This window comes from Elephantulus edwardii, unplaced genomic scaffold (genome assembly GCF_000299155.1).
Source record: "Elephantulus edwardii isolate Elephantulus edwardi_28Jun2011 unplaced genomic scaffold, EleEdw1.0 scaffold00073, whole genome shotgun sequence".
Classification (NCBI taxonomy): domain Eukaryota; kingdom Metazoa; phylum Chordata; class Mammalia; order Macroscelidea; family Macroscelididae; genus Elephantulus; species Elephantulus edwardii.
Window position 1 is genome coordinate 15,375,350 of NW_006399823.1, and position 9,150 is coordinate 15,384,499.

General features: G+C 40.2%; 1 pseudogene; it reads right to left on the reverse strand.

The window, feature by feature from the left end:
• Nucleotides 1-671: 671 nt before the first annotated feature.
• Nucleotides 672-5,916, reverse strand: LOC102850728 (annotated as a pseudogene).
• Nucleotides 5,917-9,150: the final 3,234 nt, after the last annotated feature.

Sequence of the window (9,150 nt, forward strand, 5' to 3'; positions counted from 1 at the left end):
TCTCTATCATATTCAAGACTATTGTAGTCATTGTGTGATTACCTCACAGAAGTAGTGAAGCCATCATGAGGCTATTTCATTGAGGGTCTTCTCTCACTTGTGGCTGCCCTCTGTCTTTCCCAGCATGATGTCTGTTTCCGTGGACAGGCCCCTCCTGACAACATTCTCAAAGTATATGAAATTAAATTTCACTATTCTTGTCTCTGAGAAGTACTCTGGTTGCACTTACTCCAAGACACATTTGTTTGTTATTTTAGCAGTACATGGTATATTTAATACTCTTTGCCAACACCACAATTCAGTGACATAAATTCTTCTTTGGTCTCTTTTATTAGTTTTCTAACTTATATATTTATTTTTTCCGAGTTTGGTGGACCTTTATTCTGTCACACAGGGGCAGAACCTCTGTAGCGGAGGCGTCTGAGGCCCTCTCCAGCACTCTGCCTCGGCCCCTGGCGGCCGGCAGGTGTCCAGCGATTTGGCAAGGGCAGCCAGGCGGGCGGAGGGAGGCTCCAGCCCATCTCTTTGGTATCCTGGACAGCAATGTGGCCCGTCCCCGCCGGCCTCCGCTGGCCTGGTGCCCACTCCGCACGCCCCTCGGGGCAGCCCGGGAGGCCGGCTCGGCCTGTGGACACGCTCGGGAGCCCGGCGGGGGCTAGGGCCGCAGTGGCTCACTTCTTGTAGTGGTTGGGGACACCTGCAAAGGCGAACTTGAGGCAGTAGGCCTCGGCCAGCAGCCCGCTGACATCCTCAGGCGGCTGTGGGCAGGTTCTGGAGGAAAAGCAGCAGCTCCTGGAAATCTCTCTCTTCGAGGATCTCCTTCCTCCACCTCACGAGGAAAGCGGCACATACGTACAGGTGGAAATGGGAGAAGCCCTCAGTCAGGTTCAGACTGGTAGGTGTCCCACAGGCGGACGGTGCAGCGCAGGGGCACCTCATGCATGAGGAGGTTGTTCATCCAGCGGAAGGCAAACTGCAGGTACTTCACCTCATGCTGCTCCAGGTGCCGGTGCACTTGCTCATCAATCCTGCTCACAAGTCCCTCCAGCAGCTTCACTTTCATTTGAATGCCAGGCTGGACAAAAGTGTAGTTGTCCTGAGTTTTCTACCTTTTAGATGCATATTAATCCATTGAAAATACTGTGGTTTGGATCTGCCGTATCTTAGTCTATAAACAGATGTCATTGTTCTTTAACACTTTGGAGAGGTCTTTGACAGTCGTCTTCCCTAATAATGCAATATGTTCTTTTGATTTCTTGACTACTACATGAGTGTTGATTGTGGATCGAAGTAAAATGAAATCATTGACAGCTTCAACCTTTTCTTCATCTATCATAATATGTCCTCCAGGTACAGTGGTAAAGATTTTTGTTTTCTTAATGTTGAAATATAACCCATTTTGAAGGCTGAAGTATTTTATCTTCCTCAGTAAGTGAGTGATCAAGAATTAATAGTAATAAAGGAGAAAGTTCAAGCTACTCTGAAGAAATTGGCAAACAACAACAACAAAAAAGCCTCCAGGGATTGATGGAATACCAGTTGGCATATTTCAACAAATAGGTATAGTTCTGGATGTGCTAATCAGGTTGTGCCAAGAATTCTGGGGAACAGAACAGCTATCTGAGATTGATATTTATTCCCATTCCCCAAAAAAGGTGATCCAACAGAATGTGGAAATTATTGGACAATATCACTAATATCACATGCAAGCAAAAATCTTGCTGAAGAATATCCAATAATGACTCTGGTATATCAATACAGTATATCAAAAGAGAACTTCCAGAAATACATACAGGATTTAGAAGAGGCTTTACCACTACCATTGCTGATGTTAGATGGATCTTTGCTAAAAGCAGAGTGCACCAGAAGGATGTCTATTTGTATTTTATGCAAAGGCATTTGATTGTGTGGATCACAACAAACTGTGGCTAACATTGAGAAGAATAGGAATCCCAGAATACTTGATTGAACTCATGTGAAACTTATAGCTACAACAAGAAGCTGTTATCAGAACAAAACCTGGGAACACAGCATGGTTCAAAATCAAGAAAACAGTGAGTCTAGGGTCAAGGACATATCTTTTTTCTGTATGTTTTCAATCTAAAGGCAGGACAGAGAGGCTAGTCTTGATGAAGAAGAATGTGACATCAAGACTGGAGGAAGATGCATCAACAACCTTTTATGCAGCTGACATAACTTTGCTCACTGAAACTGAGGAGAACTTAGTGTTTGCTGCACACAATCTAGGATTGCCACCTTTGATATACATTGGATCTCAAGATCAAGAAAACAAACATCCTCACCACTGGACCAATAGGCAGTATCGTGATAAATGGAGAAAAGATTGAAGTTGTTAACAAAATCCTCTTGCTTGGATTCACAGTCAGCACCTTTGGCATCTGCATTCAAAAAAGAAATTGAATTGGGAAATCTGCTGTCAGGAAACTCTCCAAAGCGCTAAAGAGCAACAATTGCAGCCTAGAGACTAAGGTATGCCTCATCCAGACCATTATCTTCTCAATTAATTGTTATGCATCTTAGAACTTGATAATGAATAAGGATGAAAGAAGAAATAATGCCTTTGAGTTGTGATGCTGGAGAAGAATATTGAACATACAATGGACCACCAAGAGAACAAACGGGTCTATCCTGGAGAGAGTCAAACTATATTGCTCCTTGGAGGCAGAATTTTGAAGCTCCATTTCACATACTTGGCATATGTTGCTTGGAGGTACCAGTCCTTGGAGAAGGACATTCATGTTGGGAAGGGTAGATGAAATGGATTGACACAGTTACTGTAACAATGGGTCAAGTGTGTCAGAGACAGTGAGGTTGACTCAAGATAGGGCAGAACTATTGTTTATAGGATTTCTATGACTCATAGTCTACATTATGGTATATAACAACAACAGTGAGTGCTTCAAGTCCTCTTCATTTTCTGTATGCAAGATTGTGTAATCTGCATAGTGCAGGTTGTTTATTAGTTTTACTCTGATCCTGATGCCATATTCTTCTTCATATAGTCCAGCTTCTTGAATTATTTGCTCATTATACAGATTGAATTATTCTCGTTTTTGTTGCCGTTATGTGTTGTTGAATCAGAAGCAACTCATAGCTAACCCTTCAGTGGGTTTTCAGAGGCAATAAATCACATAGGAGGAGATTGCCCATCTTTCTCCCACAGAAAAGCTGATGAACTTCATGTCTTTGGGTTGGTAGTAAAGCACTTTATCATTAGACCACTATAGTTCTAATCCTAATGGACACATTTTCTGATTTTGAACCAAGCATTGTTTTCTTATTCTGCATGGTTTTGTATGAACACGATTGATTGTTCTGGGATTATCACTCATTATTATTATTTATTAGTCATAATTTATTATGGGCCTACACAGTCAAATGTCTTTCCATAAACAAGAAAAACAAGTAAACATTCTTCTGATATTCTCAGGTTTCAGCCAAAATCCATCTGTTATCAACAATTATATCCCTTATTCCACAGCCTCTTCTGAATCCAGCTTGAATTCCTGGCAGTTTCCTGTCAATGTACCATTTCAGGTATTTTTTTTTTCATTTCAGGTATTTTTTTAGTAATCTGCAGCAAGATTTTACTTGCTTACAATATTCATGAGATTGTTTAATAATTTCTACATTCTGTTGGATCACCTCTTTTGCAATGGGTACAGATAAGGCTCCCTTCCTGTTGATTGGCCAGATAGCTGGGTTCCATATTCATTGGTGGAGACTGGCAAGTAGATGGGTTGTATCTTTTTCCTGAAATGCCTCGATTGATACTTTATCAATTCTCAGACCCTGAATAAAGAAGAAGGAATGCTTTTGAAATGTGGTGTTGAGGAAGGGTAATGTTAAATATACCATCAACTACCAAAAGAACAACAACAACAACAAAATCTGTTGTGGAAGAAAGGCAGCCAGAGTGCATTTTAGAAGTAAGGGCAGCAAAACTCCAGTTCACATACTTAGGATCTGTTGTCAGGAAGGGTCAGTCCTTGGAAAAAAGACATCATGCTTGGAATGAGAGAGAGAGGAAGACCCTCAACAAGATGGATTGACATAGTGACTGTAAAAATGGGATTGAGCTTGTTGAAGATCTTGATGATAGTGTAAGTAAGATAGGGTGAGGTTTTGATCTGTAGTTCAGAGAGCTGTTCATAGAGTTGTAGTTGATTTGACAGCACCTACAACGATAGCAACAACTAGTGCTCTTTTGACTTACCTTCTTCACTTTCTCTAAAACAGAGTTTACAATACAATCTGAAATTTTAAGGAGAGTCATAGATCAGAGTTGCCAATTATGAAAATTTAACTACATGTGAGCTTAAAATATCTTGGCGTATTGTACCTATAGGTCTACCTTTTATGACATTGTTTCTATAGTGTATTGTGTGGAATTCTAACCAACTATTTTGAAATAGATGCTTAGAGCTTAATCCATTTTTCAGATGAGGTTCCATATATGAGAACAATCTCCCAAAATAGGCAACAGGAACTGAAATTACAGAATTGAAAATGTTCCACCAGAGTAAGAAGAGGAACTACAATATTAAAACCTATTAGTGGTTATAGTTATAGAAAAAGAAAATACATTGAGTAAGGGTTCTTGATGTGTACCATCAGGTTGGAACCAATCCATAGCTGACACTCCAGCTGGTTTTTAGAGGCTGTAAATTGCACAGGAGGAGATTGCCCATCCTTCTCTTGTGGACCAGCTGTTGGATTCAAACAACATGCCTTTGGGATTGCAGTGCAGTTTCTTACCACCAGACCACCAGACCTCCCTTAGGTAGAGATGGAGGATGCAAATTAAGGTTTTAAGGTGAAACTAGTAGCTAATAATGCTGTTACAGAAAACCATATGAAGTGCTTACATTGCAACCTGTCAGATCTCAGAATCCTCTAATTGTTTAAGAAATCGTGATATTGGATGCGTACCTGCCCCAACATGATGCTGACTAGTACATTTATGGCAACCATCCATAAGATTTTAGAAGCTATCAACTTTATGTACCATGGACTTCTAGGAAAACAAACAGATTCATCCTGGAAAGGGTTAAACTAGGTGGCTCCTTGGAGGCAAGGATTCTGAGGCTCCGTCTAACATATTTTAGACATGTTGTAAAGAGAGACCAGTCCTTGGAGAAGGACATCATGCTTGGGTGGGTGGAGGGACAGTGCAGGAGAGGAAGGCCCTCTATGAGGTGGATTGATTCAGTGACTGCGGTATTTGAGATGGGTGTATCAGAGACGGTGTGACTGGCACAGGACAGAGCAGAATTTAGGGCTGTTGTACATAGGGTCACTATGAGTCGTAAGCGACTGACAGCACATAACAACAACAACAACAATGTCAACTTTATGGGAGGAGACTGCCTCATGTCTAATAGCTTTGGGCTAGAAAATGTGTCAACACTAGATGTCAACAGTAATTAAGAAAACAAAACAAATAGTAAATCTCTTAGTTCTTCCAGAAACAGAACAATAACAAGGCCAAGACTCAGTATTAATCTAGCTGGAATTGAAAAGTGCATATTAAAGGTCACCATTGAATAGAACACATGAACTCAACACCAGAAGAATTTGGAAGCCATTCAGAGTTGACTTAATACTATAAAAAGTGTTTTGTGTTTAATTATGGAAATCCTTAGGGGATCTTCCTATCCTCCTTCAAACATGGGGAGTCATCAGTAATGGAAATCACCTGGTTGTGAGATTAAGAAAGACAATGAGTTGGACCCCAAGCAAGGGACCAACGTGGTTCTGACAAATTACAACCTAGCCTCCATTGTAGGGCAGCAGGGTATCACTCTGGGGGATTTTTCCATCAGCCAAAGCACTCCTACCTGGATCTTTGTAGATGTGACCTTCAATTAAGGCAATGGTTTCCTCATTACCCATTTTCCACAGGCTTATTTTACAGAGATGTTCCCAGGGAGCATGAAATGGGAAAACTCAGAAGGAACAAGAAAAGACATTTTAAACTCAGGATGGTCTTTACAGCCTCAAGGGGAAAGGTGAAATATTTGAAAGCCTTTATAGAAACTTCATTTTATTTGTTTTGCTTTATGAGAACAGCCTTTATTAAGAGGTGCACGTGTTAACATTACAGAAAATATATGTTATAACTTTGATAAACTCTTCTCTACACTATCCTCATGCTTTTAACCAGATGTCACTCAGGAATATCTTTAAGCTATGACAAAACCGCTGGAACATCATAATATTTGAGAATGTTTGTTGTAATCACATCCTAATCAGTATTAGGCCATTCAATATGTCCATAAACAACTAAAATTCTCCAGACACATGGTGCTTGACAGATAGAACTCCCAACTTCATCAGCAAAGCTACAAATTGTCTAAAAATTGGTCGGGAAAAAAGCCCCCCAAAACCAAAAACCCTCTAAAAACTATATACTCCTGATGCTAAGCGTAATATAAAAGGAGATCAGACCAAGTGTTGTTATTGGTCTCATATTTCATCTAGCTTGTTCATAGTCACTGCTCTCTGGGCAGGGACTGGAGATGAAAGACAGAACCCCAGTTTGCTTCCACGTATCCTGCTTTTGTTAATAAAGGGATTTAGAAAGGCAGATTATTTCTAGTAGCACAACAGCATACAACAGAGAAACATAAATAGCAACAGCCATGCTCTTGACCCAAATTTTTGCAATAAATATTGTCCTTAACTTTATTTAAATTGCAAATAATGTTGGTGACATAAATACTCCCCTTCCCATCTAAAACAGAATACTGACTTAGCTTATTTACTCCAGAGAAATCAAGCAGAGATTTTTGTTGAAAAGTGTATCATTGTATGTGTGTGATGTTGGTTTCCTTGTTTTGTTTTGTCCTTTGGATCTTCTCTGCTATTCCCTAGGTGATGCCTGATTGTGTTATCATGTTTATTATTGAGAGCTGATAGTTTGTACTAGGTAGACATAGAAGACAGTCTTCACTTTAAAGCTTCATGGTCCAAGTTAAGAACATAAACAACTCAAAAGAGAAAATATACAGAGAAAATTTCAAGTTGTATCAATCATGCAGAGGCATTCCAGTTAGGGCAAGTCACTTCCTGTGATCTTACATAATATAGGATGGTGGCAAATTCATTCTAATGTTTCAAAAATCTACTCACAAAAAAGTTTTTGCTGTTGGTAATTGCTCTCAGGTCCACTCCAGCCTATGGTTCACCTTGCATAAAACATCACCCTGTCTTATTTCATCTTCATGATTGCTGGCATATTTGAGTCTATTGATCTGGTTACTCACGTGATTTTCACCTATCTTCTACTGTCTCAATCATTTTGGCTTTAGGGAATGGTCTTTTCTAAGCAATATCCAAAGTAATGCAAAGTCTCATCATCATCGTTTTTCATTGTCGTCATTTTTGAAATGATGATGGAATGTAGAAGGAGAGCTATTGCATTTGAATTGTGATGTTGAATGAGCATATTGAGTATCTGTGAACTCCTTGATTCAAATCATGGTCTTTTCCAGTACAACTGAAAATTAGACAGTGAATAAAGATGTCAGAAGAAGAATTCATGCCTTTCAGTTGTGGCATTGGAGAAGATTACTATCGTCTGGGTTGCCAACAGATCAAATAAATATTATCTTATAGATAGTATAACCAAGGTGCTCCTTGCGGGGAAGGATGACAAAACTTCATCTCACATGTTTGGGTGTGTTGTTAGGTAGAGCTGGTTCTTGGAAAAGACATCAAGCTGAGAAATGTGGTGGTTGTTGTTAGGTGCTATCAAGTCGAGCATGAATCACAGTGACCCCATGAACAAAAAAATCTGAACCTAATCCTGTCCCGTGCCACCCTCACACTTCCTGACACACAAGAGCTCATTGCAGCAGTCACCATGTCAATCCACCTGGTTGAGGGTCTTCCTCTCCTTTGCTGACCTTCTATCCTTCCCAACATCATGTCTTTCTCTAAGGAATAGCACCTGCTAGCAACATGTCCAAAGTATGTGCAGTGAAGCCTCATCATTCTTGCCTCTACAGGGCACTCCGGCTGCACACTCTCCAAGACCTATCTATTCATTTTCTCGGCCATTCATGGAATGTTCAGTGCTCTTCTTCAACATAACAGATCAAAGGCATAAGTTCTTTTTCTGTCATCCTTATTCATTGCCTAGGTCACAGATGCATAGCTAGTTATAAGAAAAACCATAGCCTAAATCAGATGCACCTTAGTCCTCAAACTGACATCATCACTCTGCAATAATTTGGAAAGGTCCCTAACTGCTGATTTTCCCAGTACAATGTGTCTCCTTATTTCCTGACTGCTTGTACCAAGGGCGTTAATAGCGGATCCAAGCAAGATGAAGTTGTTGACAGTTTCAATCTTCTCTCCATCCATATGACACTGCCTATTGGGTCAGTGTTAAGAATCTTTGTTTTCTTGATATTGAGATGCAATCCATACTGAAGGCTGCATTCCTTGATCTTCTGCAACAGGTGTTTCAAATCCTCCTCACTTTCATCAAGTAAGATTGTGTCATCTGAGTGATGCAGGTTATTGATGAGTCTCCCTCCAGTCCTGATGCCACATTCCTCTTCATAGTGGAGAATCATCAAAAGATAAGACACCCTCAAAGGAATGGATTGACAGTTATTATAACAATGAACTCAAATATATCAGAGACGATGAGGGTAACACAAAGTAGGATGAGGCTCAGATCTGCTGTTTATAGTGTTGCTATGAGTCATGGTCAACTCAATGGCACTTCACAACAACAACAACATGGACTGCCAGAAGAATGAACAAATCAGTCTTAGAAGAAAATCAATCAGAAAGACATAAAATGATAGAACCATTATATTTTACAAGAGATTAAGTCTTGAGAGATCACTCTCTTTATCATCACTATGTTGCACATGAAAACCCCAGAGGCCTAGCAAAAGGAAATCAAGTGTGCAGAGTTGCAGAGAGTTGGGGAAGCACTGAGATCGAACTCTTCTCCACAACTTGGAGGTTAAAGTCCGTGGGAGTTGTACAACTAACTCAAAAGTCATGCCTTTTTGGTGGTTCAAGTCCACCAACATCTCTGAGGGGAAAAGATAGGCTATCTCCTTCCATGTCATTTATATTCTCAGAAACCCAGTGAAGAGTCAGCTC